General features: G+C 40.3%; 1 protein-coding gene and 1 pseudogene across 1 annotated transcript in view; both read left to right on the top strand.

Annotated features, from left to right (window-relative positions):
• LOC115685932 (uncharacterized) overlaps positions 1-22,093 on the top strand; it is an 81,623-nt gene that overhangs the window by 47,304 nt on the left and 12,226 nt on the right. The window lies entirely within an intron of this gene.
• Positions 582-5,698, top strand: LOC115685958 (uncharacterized; annotated as a pseudogene).

Genomic DNA, 22,093 nt, shown 5'->3' with positions numbered 1-22,093 from the left:
GTCACTTTAAATAATAATCGTACGTCCACACTTTTGTGCTAATACAATCAATCAAAATGATTCCTTCCCTAAACAGCAAAAGATAAAAACTTTAACCTAAAATGGCCACTACTTATACAGTTATACTTCGTGTTTTTGGGCAAACAGACCGAATTGCAACATATTAAACATAGATGCACCAACACATAGCAGAAGCATTTGCATGAAATAGTCCAATTTGCATATAAATGAAGGCCTTGGGGCGAGTAGCCCGAAGGCGTGCCCTTGTGTCATACTTAAGATTATGACTGACAAGACAAATGGAAAAGCAATAGTCTTTGGGAGAGAATGCTTCAAACAACTCGAAGGCGAAGGGCTACCTGAACCAGTGTGGGTCACTGCAAAACGAGCAACAACATTATCAGAGGATTTCTCACTCTCTCCAAAGCAAATAATGAGCAGGCATATCTCCATACCCAAGTAAACAAAGAGAATACGATAAAGAAATATGGGGTTGTGCAGGCTAGAAGAAATTTGTAAACTTCAAAAGTTCCCCTTGACCTGAATCCAAGCTCCAGGAGCCTCTGAGAGCAGCAAGCAAAATGGCGACTCTCATCATTAGCAACGCGAGCAAAGTCGGCGAAGAATCCTTCCCCAAGAATCTCAAAGAATGGTGAGAACCGAACCACAGTATCCCATGCCACATCAATATCATTCAACTCCACATGGGCAAGATTATGCAGCGTATAGGCATTTGAGAGGTAATCCTGATTCTTTAAGGGGCGGTATATCCTTTGGGGAAACCCATAACAAAGAACAGATGAGAAGACGATTTGAGAGTCTTAGACTACAAACAGGCTAGCAACTTACCATGTAAATAGCATCTCAAGATCCACATCTCGACTCCTAAATTCTAAACTGGCAAAAAGAGAGAGGTCGATTGGCGAGAGACCGAGATTCCAATCACATTGAGGGCAAAAAACATTCTAACGATGCATCAACTGGGCAACATCAATTTTTTAACAGAATTGCAAGTAAAACCAAATAATTGCAGCTGCAGTATTCAGATAATGCAGATTCACGGTTTCAACTTCAAATCAAGCTTACTGCGACTAAAGGTACTAGCACTTGGAGTACAATACCTCCGTATGATGCTCTGGACATAAGAAGCATTAACCACCAAGACCTATAGCAAGCTAAACCTCGACTCAGCAGTATCATTGCAAAATAACAATCAATGATAAATCAGTACTAACATCATAATACTATCGATGCAAGAAGCCCAAGCAACATATACATATTCATAAACAACAGAGGCTTCAAACAATGAGGCCAAGCAACACATTACACAGGAAATGCATCACAACTCAAGCCCGACAATCAAATGATTTAAACAATGACAACACCAACCTCATAATGCATCAAAAAGAACCAAATCCCAGAATTCGAAACTCTCGAAAGTCGATACTTTTCGGGAATTCAAAAAATAAAAACAAGAGTTGCCCATTCAGGCTTCGCAGGCCTGGTGGATCTATCCGAGGGCCGAAAGACCCCAATGGGTAGATTTTCACCACACCACCTGCAATACGCAAAATGGGAAAGCTTGGACTTTGAAGCGTGGAACGGGAGCTCCCATCTCAGCCATAGAAGAAGCCGGCCCCATTGCCCTCTGGACTTCCCTCCGACAACAAAAAAATCGTTGACTACGAAGTCAAAGTCCTTGATTCAATGCCTTTTGATTTCTACGATAATCATCTACATCGTTCAACAGAATACCTCAATCCATTTTTTGAGTATCTTGCAAATTTAAATTTGTGTTGGCATATCACTTAAATGTTCTCCTCCTTCTAAAAACGAGGTAAGTTTATTTGTGTAATTTTATAGATTTAAAATTGAAAATAAATGAAGGACGCATTCTTTCCGGTAGAAGCTTTCATCTGTATTCATTGAATTTGGGATAGGATTTCGGATTTTCTTGTACCTAAATAATCAGATTTGATATTTCATTTTTTCAAGCCGACCCAAAACCCGAAAACCGATCCAGACCCATCTCCGCTCCTCACCGGCTCCCTCCTCCTTCCTCCTGCTCATAATTGCTGCTGACGGTGTTGCGGAGAAAGAGGTGAGAAGAAAATATTTTTTGGACAAATGGAGAAGCAAACTGCGAGTCTCCATTTGGTCTCTGCGTTTCTCGCCATGGCACCCACTGTGACCGCGTGATTTCCCACGCGCGAGGTAAAGTTTTCCCATTTTTCCTCTCTGAACGGGCTTCACTGAGCTCATCAGTTTTCGTTTTTTGGAAGAAATATTCTTTTTTCACTTTGTCTCTAGATTCACTAGATTCTGTGTGCATTGAATTTGAAGCAATTGTCTCTTCATTCGAAACCCAGATCACTTGGTGGTGGTGGGTCCTTGACAGAGGATGTTCAGAGGTTCATTTGGGATCATTGCATCAGTGGAGCTGTAAGTCTTGATTGAGAGCTTTTCCCATACTAGAGAATCCAAAAGGGAAAAACAAAAAAATGATGTCTGAACTGAAGTGTCTTTTAAGTTCAGCTCAAATGTTGATGTTGGCTCAGGATATTAGTGAAAACAAAAAAAAGAACAATCTTTTGTGTTTCTTCTGTGTCATTTCTGCTAAAGTGAATGTTTTTTACTTGTCGACACCTGTTAGACTAGCCGAAATGATTTTAGGCTTGGAAGTTATTGTTCTTGTTGCTACTTTTCGAGTTGTTGCTCGAGCTTGCTCATGCCAGCTCATGTATTTGTTCTTGAGTGTCAGGTTCATTGCCATCTGTTTTTGCTGCATTACTTTAGTGAAGGACTGTTACTGTGTAATTCTCTGATTAGGCAGTGTGTTGATGCAGATTGGCAAATGTCATGCTCTGTACTTGAAGAACTTTTGAAGAAGCTCATAACAGAAATTGAGTCTAATCATGATGATGCGCTAGATGAATTGTATGAACTGTACATAGATTTCATGACTTCTTTAAAGGTGAAGCTCATCATTGTTAATTTCTGTTACAGAATAATGTGTCCCATTTCTCCTGGTTTATTTATTAATCCTCAAGCTATCAATGACAAATTCTTTTTTCATTAGGATGAAAATGCAGTCAAAGGGAACATGACGGTTTTGAAATATATTTCATTTCTTTTCCCAGATGGTAATGTTTTCTGTCTTTTGTTAGAGTTATTTATTTTCTCACTTGAGTTATATTATTTTGTATGCATCATCCAAATTTTTGGCTAATAATTTCCTAGATGCAGGTTGTGAGGATGCAACGTTTAGGAAATTCATTGTTCCGCTGCATTGTTCGTTCAACATGCTTGAAGGAGATACGGGGTATGTGTGGCATTGGTTCATGTATATTTTTGAAGAACTGAATGCTCGTCCTGGGACATATGCTTGCTTGGTTTCATTCAACTAGATTACTAGGCTGCTGTCTTAAGTTGAAGGCGTGGATGTATTACTTTTTTTCTTTGGCAAAAGAACAGGATTTTACATCAGTCAATCATAGATGGTTTATTGTCTCATAAATTGTGTGGATTTATCTGCTGGCTGAAATTAGCTTTTAGTCCATTTTCTCATCAGGTGTTCGATCTGGCCGGCCAGTCTGTTTTTGTTAGAGTTCATACTTTCCTTTCTGGAGAAATTCTGCAGCAAAACATGTTTTGAAGTAACATGTCCGAAGTGCATCAAAATTTTTAGATAAACATCGGTATTATGGGTTCAATTTTCTTGACTTATCAACGTTAGAGTTGGTTTGTTATGGATATTCCATTAGAAAAGTTTTGCCAACCTTTTCGTGTTATTTTCTGTAGTAACAATCTGAATTATTAGATCCAGAATTCTACGAAACGCCACATAGATCAACATTGTTGTCACATAATTCCTTGGCTATCTATTCCCTTTCCCCCTTTGTCTGATTAGTTCCATCTGTTTTGATTTTATATGTAATGCACAAGAAGTGATTTTAGGTACTGACTAGAGTATTGGACTTAGGTTGGCTTAGTCGGTAGCTGTCTCAACCATGTGAAAGCTTCCAAGGTACTGTCCTTGCGCTTCAAGCTCCTTTCACTCGTAAGTTGGTTTCTTTTACTTGAACCTTCATATGTTTATGCATTGTTCTCGTTCCATCAACCAGTATATGTAGATATGCTAGGTTTGTGCTCACTATGGTTTCGGCAAGACTTTTGCTGTACTTGGTTCTTAATTGTTCTTGTTCCTATGAGCTCGATATCAAAAGCTAATTTGGTTGTGAAACTAGCGATCTGTCCTTGGGCAGATATACAAACTTGGCTGAACAAGCTGGATGTAGTTTTATGATGATATATGAGATAGCAGTTTAGAAATTGACCATATTTCTGCAGGTAATATTGAGTGATGGCGACTTATCAACTTTAAGCAACATGAAGCTTAATTTGAAGATAAATGAATTCAGCACGGATGATGATGAGCCAGTGTCTTCAGAATGGACAGATTCTATGAGTAATCATGTCATTGTCGTTGCATGTTCGACGCTAAGCCCCGACTTTTTCAAGTTTTTAGTTTCATTATTCACACACGCATACACACCCCATAGTTTTCCTTTCTTAGATCCCACGGTAGTTATTTCTTTCACTGGTATGGTAGACATCATTATGATAATGTCTTTAGCCTAAAAGAGTAGTCCTGCTGCACGACTTCTCCATTAATCCTTTCGTTACTTTGATAGCAGTGTGGTTTGTGCTTTTCCATTGAAGAAATTGATTTTTTCAAGAAAAGCATGACTTTGAATGAGGCCTTCTCGGTCAAGAGCTGATTGTCGATTGGAACAATATTCATCTTCTGCGATCATGTGGATCCTGCTGCAGTTATAGTCAGCACAAATTGTCGGGATAAGAACTGAAATTGATATCATTTCCTCACCCCAGGTAAAATGTTTACCCCTGCCTTGGGAATGTGCATCTGAGAGTGAACATCAGGGATTGAAACCGGATATAATGTGAGTAGTTTCTCCGCTAACACACTTCTTCTGTTGAGCATCAATGTGAGATTCGGTTGTTTTCTCTCTTCATCAATCAGTGAAGGCGTAATTTCTTTTTTTCTACAGCTGAGGTGCTAACGTGATATACGACCCATTGTGCCTGCCACACCATGTGCGTTTGCTCTCCATTCTTTTGGATAAATCGAAGTCATCTTCGCGATTCCCAAGAGCAGCTTGCGACAGTGCAATTGGCGGTTCACATGATTACAGCAATTGGTGCAATTCCCAGGATGTCGAGGCAGCTTGCGACAGTGCAGGAAATTCCAGTCCCACCAAGCATCCGATCGCATACATTTTGTTTGTCATCTGCAATGCCAATACTTTCGATCGTTTTCTCGCTTTAGCTGACGAGGCAAACCTTGCCATTGCTGACCTGACCGGAACTCTTCAACCAGCCAGCTTGCTTCCTTATATGCAATCATACAGTTGATCGAGCATACGACTGTTCAGGCTCTTGAGCAAATGAGGCTCGATGTTTCTAACTCACCATAGTGCGAAGAGCTTGTGCCCCGTTTTCGAGTTAGCAAATTCACGCAGGCACGGATTGCACATTGTCCTGATAGTGATCCACGTCAGGGGCATAATCTCAGACATTTCCTCTGATATTTTTGCTTGGCCTATGTGATTTGTTCGATGTATGGCAGCGAGCATTGTTGTAGTAATTTGACTTATGAGAAGAAATGCTTCATCCATTGCTCGTATGCATGATGCTCACCCGACAGCGGAGATACTTTGTAGGACAATAGCACAAAGAAACCTTTTTCCAGAATGACGGGTTATGATACTCGTATATCTTTAATCGGATGTGCTGACCCGTGTTTTTCCGATGTCGTAAATTTTTGAATAGTTAAAGCTATTTTGATGTATTGAGTGAGAGGCTAACGAAATCGACGGGTAAGGTACCTTTCCTGGTCTTTTAGATAACATGATTGGAGCGTAACATCCAGCGTCGATTTCAACCGACGGACGGCTATCGCTTAAAGAATAAGAGTACCATGGCAAATGCCTTTTTTACTGGACCATCTTTATATCGATGATCGTTTGTGAAAGAACTTTCACCCATGTCGCGACTTCCGTAGACTTCTCATTTCCAGAAAAGAAAGAAGCATATGAACAAAAGATAAAATCACTTAATAAAGTAAAAGACTTAAAACGATTGAGCATCTAGGTAATTGAATCCGGAACGGGACCGGGATTGCGTTAAAAATCATGCGGAAATAATAGCACGATTATCTTTTTTTTTTTATTTATGACTATAGGAACCTCATCTTAGTGAGATAAATATCCGGTTAATGAAACATCCTGCGAACCTCATAGACTAGGTTAAATATGCACCAAAACTCGGGTTGAGTGGTCTAAATAGAGGATTGTTTGCATTTGGTAACGTTAAAAATTGAACATACGTCATGCACCTAATTCACACACATGTTCATTCCTTAACCTCTTAATCAACTTTAAGTGATTTTCTTATCTTATTACAAAGATACGTATGATGGGACACGTGCGTACGAGGAAACTGTCAAAACTAAAGTAATTTAAAGGTTCTTTTTCTTAAAATAAAATCGTAGTGGGGTCTTCAAAGATTTGGAAATTGGTTGGGCTCATGGAGATTTATTTATTGGTTTGGGGTGGGGGCGCGGCAAGAAAGTCAATGAATTGATCCAATCTGTACGAGCACCGTATGGAAAAGGATGACCAATTTGAAACCGAAAAAGTGTCGAAGTGATAAACTTTTTGTACTGATATTGATTTAGTTTTAAATTTTTTTTTTGTGTCAATTAACTCTTAAATCTTTTGTATTGGCGAGACCGACCCTCGCCTGTGGCGGGCAACGGCGGCCGGCCATAGATAGAAGAAAGGCAAAAAAAGAAAAGAAAATAAATCAGAAAAAATAATAAAAAATCAATAAAATATTAAAGTATTATTAAAAATTATCAACGCCAGTGCTGACGGTGCCATGTAAGCCAATCAGCGTTCACGTCAGTAATATCTGGCCAAAATTAGCTGGATGGACTAAATTGGCACATAAACAAAATATTTACGGCTAAATTGGCACAAAATGCACTTTCTTGTTGTTGGACCTCATTATTTTATCTATTTTTATTTTGTAAACTAAATATTGCCTGAGTCAAACCAGGAAATCACATATCAAGTGCCTCTATGATGATCATATTGGATTAGTCGCCACTAAACGAAAAAAAAAAGTGGATCGTATTAGATTAGTTGGTTCGAGAGATATATCACGAGTCACGGCTCTTTGAAAAGAAAGCGTGAATTTGTGGCATGTTTATCGCGGTGTATGGCTTACCATTAGCATCAGTCCATTGGATGTTCAATTTTTAACGTCGTAAAGTCGTACACCGTTGTTTGGGACCACTTCACAAAGTTGAGCAGGCAGGCGCAAAGCGCTACAATGATGCGCCGAGCTGTGTGCGGTTCGTAACGTTCGTTCCCCAATTTGACTTTAATCACTCCATTTCAAAAGTACGGGAAGGAGACAAGGGGAAAGCCGTCGTCTTTTCGAGCGACCGAGACTTGAGTGGGTTAATCCGAACATTCGTGCGCCCATTTTTGACTTTAGCGCACAGCTTCAACACCAGCTCGTGAAAAGTTTAAGGCGATGGCGATTGACGACGACGCGAGGACCCCCTCAATGTCTTGTTGTATCGGATCGAGTCCGGTAACTTGACCAACAGAGCCCCGCGGGGGCCTTCCACCTCTCCTTTATACGAACTTCCTCACCTCAGTCCCCCCCCGTCCGTCCTCCGACTCAGACCCTCCCGAATTCATTTCCTCTTCGCTTTGATTCCCCTCTCTTCTCAAGACAGCCCAAGTCCCTCCTCCTTCTCCCACACCCCTCCCACCCACCCCCGTTGTCATCGTCTTCCTCCATCGGCCCTTTCTGCAGCGCCGCTGCTCCGAAGCACTAGTCAAAGAGTGCGAAGTGCTGGCTGAAAATGGGGTGACGCCTGAAGATCTGAACGCCGGAGACCATATATTCCGATATGGATTGCACGGCATTTATTCACATCACGGTACAGTTCTCGGGCCTTTGTTGTTGCATTAGCATAACTTATATAATGAAAGTGCGCATTACCATCTAATCTATAGTTAGAGAGAGATTATAAAGCACTATGTCACAGTCTCTATTAACATCTTGCATATATATAAATATGTGACATGCATGTATGGATGCATGCATGCATGCATGCATGTATGTATGTATGTATGTATGTATGTATGTATGTATGTATGCGTACGTGTGTGTAAAGCCAAAGTCTGGTTAAGACAAATCCAAGCACGTTTACCCTCGACTTAAGGATATTAATTAGTTCTATCTATGGAAAGCTAGTGAATACATGGGTACTAAAGTCTGTCTAATTATCGACATTAGTTGCTAACTCATGTTTAATGGCCCCAGCATCCCCATCAATCTACAGTGCACCTAAAAAGCTCTCTTATTCCTATATGCTCGAGATTGTTTATATAATTCAATTATGAGATTTGCAATCTCAAATTTTCTTTGAGCCTATCTCTTGACATCTAAAAACTTATGGGGTGAGGGAGTGTGCCTCTAGTAAGCGGGCACGATACCGGAATAGGTCATAAAATCGAGTAACGACTTCACAATAATCCCTCTTATTCACGCCCATATATCCATCCTGTATTACGTGTGAGGCTCGCCTAAAAAGCTCTCTTAGTCCTACATACCCGTATATTCTTCTTGAATTGAAAACATATACAATTCAATTACGAGATTTACAATCTTAAGTTTTGTTCGAGTCTGTTCCTCGACATCTTAATTTTTTGGGGGCGAGGAAGTTCGTCTCGCAAGTGGCATAGTATCGAAAAATAGGTCATAACTTCAAGTAATGAGCTCACAAATTTCCCTCTAATACACATCCACATAGTATATCATGTGAGAGGCCCACCGAACAGGCCTAGTCACATAGTGCTTAAGTTAACAATAATTAAATAGGGACAAATTCCAGATTCAAATGGATAATTATAGCTGTTAATGACACTCGATTTCATTCATCCCCTGCCTAATCAAAAATGTTTATTCACCACTTACACACTTGTCATACATTGTGGGCTGAGGAACCTGTTCAATTGATTTCTATGTGCATTCCGCAAAACCCAACTAGAAAAAGCCCAAACGGCAGGAACAGGCCTATGTTCGCTCTTTTCAGTCAATAAACAGAGAACTCTGTCAATCTTTCTAACAGGTTCTAAAGTTCGCGCCTAATCGTCCCTAAACAGAATGAAATTTTGATTCTTCGTGTTCCACTCTGTTAATATGCTGCAGGAATTTATGTGGGCGGTGACTTAGTGATTTATTTCACCCGAACGGAAGACAAAAGAACTATATGCCCGTCGATGTCCACGACTAGCCACGAGCAACAAAGTTGTCCCAATTTCCCAGAATGTGACCGCCACAAGACGATGAAGCTCGGGGTCGTCAAAACTTGTGTCGATTGCTTCCGCCGGGACGGAAACAAACTCCGATCGCTTTACCACTATGGGTACAGGTGGTCGCGGCTAGGATTTATGCTGGCAACGCGTGGAACCTGCACCACCTCCCCCTGCACGAAATCACGTGAGCAAGTTGTCAAGACCGCTACCCAACTTCACGCTGACAATGCCTTTGGCAATTACAGTCTCCTGAAAAATAACTGCGAGCATTTCGCCTTATTTTGCCGGACTGACATTCGTAAAAGCGAACAAATAGCATTTTTCAGCATTTTTTAGTAAGAGTAGACCATGAGGTAGATGCAGAGACACTGAATTCAAGTGCCCCAACCATCCTCCAATCTTGTATGCTGTTTGTTCGTTTTTTTTACTGTCTATTTCAATGTATACTCAATTGGGACTGGAACAGAGGTATTGTTGCCCTTACCGGATTGATCGGACAATCTGTCTATAGAAACTCCATGGGCATTCCTCTTAGTTCCAACACTTTGCTCAGGCGATGAACAGAGCTATTTAAGCACAAGAGGAACTGTCACTTTTAAGTATACGTCCACACTATTGCGCTGATACCATCAACCAAAATGGTTCCCTATACAGCATAAGTTAGAACTTTATCCTAAAATGGCCACTACTTATACTTCCTGTTTCCAGGCAAACAGACCAAATTGCAACATATTAAACATAGATGCACCAACACATAGCAGAAGCATTTGCATGAAATAGTCCAATGTACTTTCTGCTAGCATTTGCATATGAATGATGGCCTTGGGCGAGTAGCCCGAAGGCGTGCCTTTGTGTCATACTTGAGATTATGAGTGAAAAGACAATGGAGAAGCAAGAGTCTTTGGGCCCATCATTGGAAGAGAATGCTTCAAACAACTCGAAGGCAAAGGACTACCTGAACCAGTGTAGATCGCTGCGAAATGAGCAACAACGTTATCAAGAGGATTTCTCACTCTCTCCAAATCAAATAATGAGCAGGCATATCTCCATACCTTAGTAAACAAAGAGAATATGACAAAGAAATACGGGGTTGCGCAAGCTAGAAGAAATTTGCAAACTTCAAAAGTTCCCTTGACCTGAATCCAACCTCCATAAGCCTCTGAGAGCAGAAACCAAATTGGGACACTCATCATCAGCACCGCGAGCAAAGTCGGCGAAGAATCCTTCCCGAAGAATCTCAAAGAATGGTGAACCGAACCACCGTTTCCCATGCCAAATTAATAGCATTCAACTCCACATGAGCACGATTATGCAGCATATAGGCATTAAGAGTTAATCCTGATTTGTTAAGGGGCGGTATATCCTTCGGGGAAACCTATAGTAAAGAACAGAAGAGAAGACGGTGGAGACTCTTAGACTACAAACAGGCTAGCAATTTACCGTGTAAATTGCATCTCAAGATCCACATCTCAACTCCTAAATTCTCAACTGGCAAAAAGAGTGAGAGGTCGATTGGCGAGAGACCGAGTTTCCAATCACATTGAGAGCAGAAAACAATCTAACAGCCCATCAACTAGGTAACCTCAATTTTTTACCAGAATTGCAAGTAAAACCAGATAATCGCAGCTCAAGTATTCACCAATAATGCAAATTCAGGGTTTCAACTTCACATCAAGCTTACTGAGACTAAAGATACTGACAATTGGAATACAATACCTCCATATGATGTGCTATGGACATAAGAAACATAACCATCAAGAACTATAGCACGCCAAACCCCGACTCAGCAGTGTCATCGCAATATAACAAGCAGTGATAAATCAGTACTGACATCATAATACTATCGATGCAAAAAGCCCAAGTAACGTACACATTTTCATAAAAAACACAGGCTTCAAACAATGAAACCAAGCAATACATTACATAGGAAATGCATCATGACTCAAGCCCAACAGCCGAATGATTTAAACAAAAATGAAAACACCAACCCTAGAATGCACCGAAAAGAACCAAGTCCCAGAATTCGAAACTCTCGAAAGTCGATGCTTTTTGGGAATTCAAGAAACCAAAACAAGAGTTGCCCATTCAAGCTTCGCAGGCCTGGTGGGTCTATCCGAGGGCCGAAAGACCGCAATGGGTAGATTTTCACTGTGCCATAGCAAGATGGGAAAGCTCGGATTTCAAAGCGCGGAACGGGAGATCCCATCTCAGGCAGGGAAGAAGCCGGCCCCATTGCGCTCTGGACTTCCCTTCAGCAACAGAAAAATCGTTGACTACAAAGTCAAAGTCATTGATTCAATGCCTTTTCTTTGTTGGATCCCTTTTGATTTCTAGGATAATCATTTGCATCGTTCAACAGAGCACCTCAATTCTTTTGTCAGAGTATCTTGTAAATCTAAATTTGCTTAGGCATATCCCTTAGATGTTCTCCTCCTTCTAAAAAGAGATAAGTTTATTTGTGTAATTGTATAGATCTAAAATTGAAAATAAATAAAGGAGACATTCTTTCCGGTAGAAGTTTTCATCTGTATTCATTGAATTTGGGATAGGATTTTGGATTTTCTTGTACCTAAATAATCAGATTTGACATTTCATTTTTTCAAGCCGACCCAAAAACCCGAAAACCGATCCAAACCCATCTCCGCTTCTCACCGGCACCCTCCTCCTTCCTCCTGCTCCGTAATTCCTGCTGACGGTGTTGCAGAGAAAGAGGTGAGAAGAAAATATTTTTTGGACAAATGGAGAAGCAAAAACTGCGAGTCTCCATTTGGTCTCTGCGTTTCTCGTCATGGAACCGGCTGACTGCGTGATATCACTTCACACGCGAGGTAAAAATCTTCCCTTTTTCACTCTCTGCGTGCGCTTCATTGAGCTCACCAATTGTCTTTCCTTTGTGTTCGCTCGTTTTACGACGAGGAATATCCTTCACCAAAACTTCGATTTTCGATTTTTATTAAGGTAGGTTCTGTGGCTTGATTACTAGGAGAGTTGTGGTGAAAAATACAGTGTAACACATGATTGTATGGAACGGATAGAAACCGAATGGACTGGAAATTGGTCTGAGATCAACAAAGTTCTGAGCTACGTTACAATACTCCTATGAAAGCTGTAAAGGACTTGAAAGTTAAACAAAGCTGTAGGAAGTTGAAAATGCAGGAAGTAAAAGTACAAAGGAGATTAAAGTGCAGATAAACTTGAGTATTTTTTGCATTGTTGTTGCGTTCTTTCCTCCTCCTTTCTTCTAAGTTTTTGTATCTCTTCTCATTCTGTAACTGCTCGTCGGTTACTTCTATGTTTTCAAACTTTGAACTTTGGCGCTTCCAATAACTGCCTTTTCTAATTGTTCGCCAAAACTTGATCTCAATCGCTGGGATGACTTCAAATCTGGACAAGTAACTCCCCACAATATGCTCGTGCTCACTATCCCCGCTTTTTGCTCATAACTTCTTGCTATTGTGACTTACGTGGCTAGGCTGTGATTCATCTTTACCGATTTTCTATAATGTCGGTATATTCCCGAAGCGTAAACTTCCCGAATTTCAGGAAAAAGTCAACATTCCGAGGCATTAATATTCCAACGTCCCGAACTATGACTTTCCATGTTTCGGTAAATAAACAGATCTTCATCAATTACCGAATTCGGGATTTGATGCCATTCATGTTTGCTCCTTAGCATGTTTTCGAATTCTATCTAAACGCATTTCGGAGGATGGCTAATTTTCATATACACCAAATTCGGCATTAAAGCCGACTCAGCGTTTATGCCGATTCTTATTTTGGTGTCAACAGATGCCCCCTTTTAAAAGGATTAAAAGAACTTTTAATTCTTTTAAATGCCAGAAGAAAATACACTTACATTTTATTCTTGCTGTCGCTTCGTTACCTCGCTTCGCGCGCTTTGCCCTTTCGTCTTCAAAACACTTCTTCTAAAAATCGTTCATTTCTTCGTTCCTTTGCATTCTCACCTTCTCAACTCTCTGCAATTTTTCGACTCTCTGTACTCTCTCTCGATATTCGTCTGAACCTAATGGCTTCAAAAGCTTCCAAGGATCAAACTTTTTTCTTTTCCGCATCAGACGCCCTTGATCGCTACCATTTATTTCGAGATTCCGAAGATTTCAACGAAGAATTTCATCTGTTCTCCGTGGAGAATGACTTCGAGGATTCTTACATCCTTGGTCCAGCAGTTCACAATCATTTCTCTGTTCCAAAATGCCTATCAAGCCACTTCCCACGTCACCAATTTGAGGTACTTCCAGTCCATGAATCATCTATCTTGGCATATCAGTGGCACTCTCGTCCCCTTCGCGTTAGGGCTTTTTCTGACTTTGAGCCTAATTTCTATCAATGGTATCTTCGACTCCTTCCTTCTAAGGGTCCTCTTTGGGATACCCTTTTGATTCATAATGCTCTGCGTCTCAGCTGCTTTGATTACCATTTGAATCGCGAACTGATCGGAGCGTTATCTTGTTTTTGGTCAACCTCTACCAACTGCTTCTTTTTCCCTTTCTCTCCTATGTCGGTAACTTTGCTTGATGTGTACTGCCTTACTAGGCTCTCTCCTTTAGGTATAGACCCATCTACCATGTCTCTAGATTCTCGCTCAATACTTGGTAGATTATCTGATTCTGAAATGGCCTATGGGGGATTCATAAAAAAATACTTCAAGAGGGAGAGTGTAGTTACCGACGAGGAGCATACTGCTTTTCTTTTGCACTGGCTCTGTAAATTCTTTTTCTGCCACCCCATAGTTAGGATTTCGAATGATTTTGTTGTTGTTGCCTCCGCTCTAGCATCAGGGACCTCACTTGCTCTAGGCAAAACCATGTTAGCCTTGCTATATCGAGGTTTAGCCCATGCTTCCTCCTCCATTGCTTCAGAAGAAGTTAGTGAGGTTTTTGGTGGTCCTCTTTGGCTTCTTCAAGCATGGGCGGCTTTCTATTTCCCTGCCTGATTTTCTAAGGATCAAGTTATCCAACCCCTTTCGATTTCCATCCCTGACCAACTAGTCTGCCAGGCCTTGAGTAGGAAATTAATCCCTGTTTCCGAAGAGCCATATTCTTATCTTCGGTATTTTATTTCTCAAATCTATTATGTGGAAGAAAACCCATATTCCTTCTCTCCTTTCTTTGTTCCCCAATTCAAGTCCTACCTTCCTGCTTTCCAGAAAAATAGGAGTGACTTTTGGCAGACTGTTCTAACTTCTGTTGATCTTCCTGTAAGATTTCAACAAAAGGCAGATTCGTTGCTGGTTTTGAAATTTACTCTCCCCAATACTATGCCAGACAGCTTGGGCTGATTCAAGGGGTTCCTGTTCCAGCCCTTTATACTTTCTCTTATGCTTCATTTGATAAAATATCCTGCAAGCTGAAAGATAATCAAACTTTCATTGAGCTAACCACACTGGTACGGGGTATTCATCGATTATCTCGTGTTGCCGAATTTACTGGATATCCCGATCGTTCTTCAGCTGATTTCGACCTCTGGTGGGATGGCTATCGAAAGACTGTGTTTTCTGATCCTCTAGATCAGATTCTTTTGAAGATAAGGGATACTATTCCTCTTACAGCGTCAAAAGCAATTGAAGCTGCAAATGTGCCTTCAACTAAACCAACAGAGTCTTCTAAAGGTAACTTGATTCTGCCTTTCCATATTCATATATTCTGTCTGATACTCAATCTTCAATCTGACTTTTTATTCTTATAGTGAGCAAGAAAAGGAAAGCTTCAGACTCATCTGCTCCAAAGAAAGTACCAACAAAGCGTAGTGTTAGGAGAGTGATTATTCGATCCTCAGAGTCATCTCCAGAAAGTTCTCCAGCAGTGAGTCAATCTCCAGAACCCACACTTCGAGCTATGATAAAGCCACGCACTCCAAAAGGTAACTCTCATGCTTTACTTTTGGAGGTTATTACAGCACTAACTTGTTTATCTTCTGATTAATCCAGGAACTCTTAAGACCTATCAGCCCAATGCTGCTTCTCCTGTTTCTCTTCCTAGCAAGGCTCCTGCCCCACCAGCTTCCAATCCTTTACCAATGATTCTTGCTCCTTTGACAGAGGCTGAATTGATTCAAGAACAACCCTTTGTTCCAAATCCGAAAGAGAGTATACCATTAAAGGATACTCCTACTCCTGTTGTAGGATCTGAAAAAGATCTTCCTTCATCTTTCATCGGTAAATGTTACTACCTTTTGTTTGACTCAAGATTTTATGCTGTCATCTAATATACATAGGCCAATATTTGCAGTTACTGATGAGTCTACTCCTGTGCTTCAAGAGACTCCAATTTCTGAAGGAGCATCAAGTGTACCATTACTCGCAGTTACTGATGAGCCCACTCCTGTGCTTCAAGAGACTCCAATTTCTGAAAGAGCATCAAGTGTACCATTACTCGCAGTTACTGATGAGCCCACTCCTGTGCTTCAAGAGACTCCAATTTTTGAAAGAGCATCAAGTGTACCATTACTACCTGCTACTTATACAGTTACTGTTCTGCCTCCCTCCACATCTCGTGTTGTACCCAGTCCACTTGCCGAGATAGAAATTTTTTCTCAGGTTGAACAGGCGGAAATGGAAAGGATATTAACAGGTACTCATCCCAGCTCTTCTACAGCTCCTGATTCTCCAGAGTCTCCAACTTTATCAATGTCTGCCGAAATTCCCAAAGAAGTAGCCAAAGCTAAATGGGAACAACTCCTTAACTTATTGGAACCTGGCTATGGGAAATTGATCAATGACTCTGATAAGGAGCGCCAGGCAAGGACTCTCTTCCAGGAAGTATGTTCTGGTAATCCATCCTTTGTATTATCTGAACCTTTCCAGGACAAAATTGATCTCTTCGCTGTTGGCTTTGTGGATGCTGTGAGCACAAAAAGAGTCAACCTTGATCAACTCCCTCGCCTTCTCTTTGGGGAAAACCGAGGATTGGCAATCCAAGATGAGCTAGCCTGTAAGCGTGAAGATGCTCGTCTTTTCTACAACAATTTTAAAGTTAAAGAGAGCAAACTTCAACGCTTGGAGGCCAGGAAAGAAGAGCTTGAGGCAGAGCTGAGGATGGTGACTGCCCAATTAGAAGAACAGAAGCTCACAGTTTCAACCTTTTGTCCTACACTTAGGCGCAAAATGAAGCAGTGTCGGGAGTTGGAGAAAGAATTTGATGCTTCTATCGGGATGGTCAGAGTCCATGAAAAGAAGAGAGCTGAAATTATGGATGAAAACCATAGGCTTGAGACTGAATTGAGAGATTTTGTAATCGAAGCCAAAGCTCTATTGGCCAAATGGAGATAAATTGAAAGACTCGCTTGCTGGATTTTGGTCTCCTTTACATTCACTTAATATCCCGATAATACAAATTCCGACGCTGTGCTTTGTCCACATCAATAATTCAACCCTCTTAACCAAAGATTAAACCTAATCTCCATTTGGCTCCTTTGACATTTAAACTAACTCAAAGAAAGTTGTTCCATTGCAACTTTCATAATTTAAAGGTTAAATAATAACCTTCCTTTTTGCTTATCCGCTCCGAAATCACTAACTACCGACCTGTTTGTCCATACGCATAAACCACGTTCTGCCTCTATCTCAGTTCCCCAAAAAACTCTAGCGCATTACTACCCACGATCTGCTCTATATCCTTTACCTTTATAACTGCCCAAGCTACCAAATCTTTCCTGGAAACTTACAATCCTGTTCATGATGTCTTCACATGGTTCTTCATCTCAATTGCTTCTTTGGTCCCGATCACAAAGATGTCGCATTTCCCATGAAGGTAAATTTTCCACTGAACATTACCAGATTTGGGCTTTGACAATTATTTAACATGAACAACTTGTTTATTCCACTATCTAGGTGATCGATCCTTATGAAGGCGACTGCACGAATTACTGTCTCAAGGACATCATGCTTTACTATTGAATCACAAGCATAAGGTAGAAGTTATCGATTTGACAAACTTCTTCAGATCCAAAGTGTTTCTGTCTGCAGATTCTGCCTTCTTAGATCTGGTTTGGGAGCTATACTTTTTATTCCCTGCTAGCTTTGATGAATTCAAACATAATGTGAGGGAAATTTGGAATTTGGAGCCTATTATTTTGGAAGCTGACGCCCTTCATCTTCAAATTGAGGAAGAATCTTCCCGATTATGAAACTCCAAAGAGAAATATGCTCAAGCTCAGGACTCCTGTACTCAAGCTAAAGATGATGTTGAGATGACACGTCAACTTCTCAATTTCCTTTCCAATCATCATCGCGTGGAGCGGAGGATACTCAGAGATGAAATTTCCCATGTTAAGTCTATGGTTGAAGTTTCTTCAAACAAGTACAGGCAATTGCTTCAAGAGGCTTGGGAGAGGTTTGAAATCGTCCGTTTTCATTCTCGTCACCTGGAGTATCTCGAGGGACAACAATCTAAACTCCATCGGGATCTTGCCTTGCATTCTAATTATGTAGCCCAAAACCTCAAACTTGTTAATGACTTGCAGATCTTTGTCATCAAGATTAGAATGTACTTTCATTTCGAATGAATAGACTAATTTCCTTGTGTTTCCCAGACTGATGGATGATATTTCTTCAAGAATTTCCCATTTATAGAACGTGATAGTTCTTTTCCATTGACATCCATCAATCTGTATGCATTCTTACTAAGCACTTCGGTAACTAAATATGGGCCTTCCCAATTTGATGACCATTTACCGAATTCCCTGTTTTGGAGATTAAATGGCAAAATTGCTTTCCACACCAAATCCCCCACAATAAACTGTTTGACTTTAACCCTTTTATTAAAAGCTCTAGCTACTCTACTATTTTGTGCAATCAACTGATCCAAAGAAGCTGCACGAACTTCGTCTAGCTCATCCAAATTTATGTGCATCCAATCCCTATAATCTTCGGACAACATTTCGCTCTGCAATTGGACTCTTAAAGATTGTACTGTTATCTCTATCGGTAAAACTGCTTCTTGTCCGTATGTAAGCATATAAGGGCTGACACCTGTGCTTGATCTTCGTGATGTTCGGTATGCCCACAACACCGTCGACAGTAGAACATCCCATTTTCTTGGATTTTCTTCTAGATGTTTTTTGATCAGTCCAATAACAACCTTATTAGTTGCTTCAGCTTGTCCATTCACCTGGGGATAATATGGTGTGGAATAGACCATTTTGATTACTCTTGATCGTGCAAATTTTATTACTTTTCTTCCAGTGAATACTGTTCCTTGGTCCGCAATAATCGACTCAGGCAGGCCAAACCGATGAATTATGTTTCCTTCAATAAACTTGACCACAGTCTTCTGTATAATACTCGTATATGGAATGGCTTCCACCCACTTTGTAAAGTAATCCGTAGCCAATAAAATGTAACTATGCTTATGAGAAGAAGGTGGATAGATCTTACCTATTATGTCCATTGCCCATCCCCTAAATGGCCATGGCTTTATGATAGAATAGAGCTCCATAGCAGGTACATGCTGCAACGGTCCATGCTTTTGACACGAAAGACATGCTTTGGCATAGTTGATACAATCCTGCATCATTGCTGGCCAAAAATATCCATACCTTTTTAACAGCCATCTCATCTTGATTCCTGCTTGATGTGCTCCACATATACCTTCATGTGCTTCTGCCATAACCAATTTCGCATTATCTTCATCAAGACAGCGTAAGAGCAATCCATCTGAGGATTTTCGGTATAATTCTTCTCCTAACATAACATATTTCTGGGCCTGCATGCTCAGCCTTCGATCTCTTGAATCTGGGTTCTTTAAATATTCGATGATGGTTTGTCTCCAATCCTTTTCTCGAACTACTTTGCTAACTGCTATCGGTATCTTTCTTTGTTCAATAGAAGGTACCAACAGCATTATAGTAGTTGTGATGTCTGCCAACTCTTTTGATATTCGGTATCCAGAAGCTACTTGAGCCAACTCGTTAGCCTCGAAATTTGTGTCTCTTTTAATATGGATTATGTCATACTCTCTGAATTGCTCTAATTGCTTCTTAGCCAAATAGTAATAACCAATCAAATTTTCATTTGAACATTGGTATTCTCCCTTTAACTGTTTCACCACCAATTGTGAATATCCAAATACTTTGATAAACTGTACTTTCAACTCAATCAATATTTCCAAGCCAATAATCAATGCTTCATATTCAGCTTGATTATTTGAACATTCAAAGTCTAACTTACAAACGCATCTTGTAAGTTCCACATCGAGAGAAATTATTATCAATCCTGCTCCAGCCATACTCTTAGCACGCGATCCATCAAAGTACATAGTCCATGGTAGCACTTGACTGAAGCTCTGCTCATTTTCTTCCATTTGTAAACATGGGTATTCGGTAAGAAAATCAACAATAGCTTGGCCTTTTACTGCTTTGATCGGCACATATATCAAATCAAACTCAGACAAGATAAATGCCCACTTGGCTATACGCCCTTTTATAACAGGTCGGGATGGCATGTATTTTATTATATCAGTCTTACCGAGCACATGCACTTTAGTTGGCAATAAGTAATGTCTTAACTTCATACAAGCAAAGTATAAAGATAGACATAATTTTTCAATTGCGGTATATCTTTTTTCAACATCAGTTAGTGTTCTGCTCAAATAATATACCGCTTGTTCTTTTCCACTTTCATTCTCTTGTGCCAACATACTCCCGATAGTTATATCGGTAGCCAATAAGTACAATTTCAGTGGTTTGCCTGCTTTTGGAGGCACTAATACAGGAGGATTCATTAGATAGGCTTTGATCAAATCAAACGCCTTTTGTTGTTTCTCTCCCCATATAAATTCGTCCTGATTTTTAAGACGCAGAAGCTGTGTCATTGGCTCCATTTTAACAGACAAATTGGCAATGAATCTTCTATGAAAGTTTATTTTTCCAATCACCATCTGCAATTGTTTTTTTGACGTAGAGTGGGAAAGCTCCATGATAGCCCTTGCTTTGTTCTTGTCAATTTCAATTCCCCTCTGATTGACCAAAAATCCCAAGAAATTTCCTGCTCGTACTCCAAAGGCGCACTTGGTTGGATTCATCTTCAATTTGTACTTCCTCATCCTAATGAATGCTTGTTCGAGATAATCCAGATTATCTTCTTGGGCTGATTTAACCACCACGTCGTCAATATAAACTTCTAAGAATTTACCGATCATATCATGAAAAATAAAATTCATTGCCCGCTGGTATGTAGCTCCTGCATTCTTCAATCCGAAAGGCATAACTACCCACTGAAAAGTCCCGATCGCACCAGGACATCTAAATGCTATCTTCGGGACGTCTTCCTTAGCAATAAAAATCTGGCTATAACCGGAATGACCATCCATCAATGATAACATCTCATTTCCCGACGCTGAGTCTACTAACATATCTGCCATGGGCATTTGGTATTCATCCTTTGGGGTAGCATTATTTAGATCCCGAAAATCAATACAAACTCTCAGCTTTCCATTCTTCTTTTTCACAGGGACAATATTTGAAAGCCACTCAACATACCTGGCTGTTTCAATAAATTTTGCCTTCAGCAGCCTTTCTATTTTCTCTTTGACTTTATCGACCACATCCGGAGCAAATCTTCTTGCTAATTGTTTATCCGGACGAAACCCTTTCTTGATTGGAAGGCGATGTTCTACAATATCTCTTGACAAACCAAGCATTTCATGATAGTCCCATGCAAAGCAATCTTTGTACTCTTTGATCAGGTTAACCAACTTTTCTTTCATGCCCCCTTGCAAAAACGTACTTACATACACTGGACGAAAACAACCAGGCTCTCCTATATCAACCTCTAATAATGGATTTTGAGCCTCCATTGTTCTCTCTTCTTTGACTAACAACTCTTCCCACTCATCAATACAATCTGAGACTTCAACCTTTTGCTGTGCCATTTCCGCCAAATGTGTGAAGTACCTTTCACAAACTTCTTGCAATACGAACTCTTTTTCCATAAAGAATGTGTAATTCTTCTAATGCCAAGCTTGACTTGAAGATCCATTCAGCTTTCATATCCCCGAAGCGGCAATAAGCAAAGGACTGTGGATCTACCTTTGGTAATTCAACAGCATAACCCTCTTGTGAATAATCCCGATGTTCTTGACAAATATCAGTTCATCCGATTGAAGCATATCCCGAATCTGACTCAACATATTCCACTTTCTCGCCATTTCAAAATGCCAATATTTGATGTAACGTTGAAGGTACACACTGATTAGAGTGTATCCAATCTTTTCCAAGCAACAGATTATATGAACCATCAGCTTCTACTACAAAGAAAGTCGTTTTAGACGACCTGGACCCTATAGTTAAATCCAGCACTATTGCCCCCTTGACTTCGGTAACTTCCCCAAGAAAATCAGATAACTGAACATTGGATGGGATAATGCCATTGTCATCTTTTCCTAATCTCTTGAAGTATTTGTAAGATATGAGGTTCAAAGTAGCTCCAGCATCTACAAAGATTTTACCGACAGACCTACCATTGACCCTGTCCGAAACAATCAAGGACCTTAAATGTTTTGCTTTTTCAGAAGGTACCTTATCAAACTTGATGGCTTCTTTGTCGGGGAACTGAAATTCTGCCATGGCTGTCTCCTTTTCTGAAATGTGTTCGATGTCTTCTTCTACTATCAAATTAGTTCCATACTTCGCTGGAAGTTTAGCGTGGACCATGT

The sequence above is a fragment of the Syzygium oleosum genome, unplaced genomic scaffold, assembly GCF_021117445.2.
Source record: "Syzygium oleosum isolate NSW1041296 unplaced genomic scaffold, Sole_v2.1 Sole_v2.06, whole genome shotgun sequence".
Classification (NCBI taxonomy): Eukaryota; Viridiplantae; Streptophyta; class Magnoliopsida; order Myrtales; family Myrtaceae; genus Syzygium; species Syzygium oleosum.
Note: the sequence above shows the minus strand (reverse complement) of the source record. Positions and strands in the feature narration are given on the sequence as shown.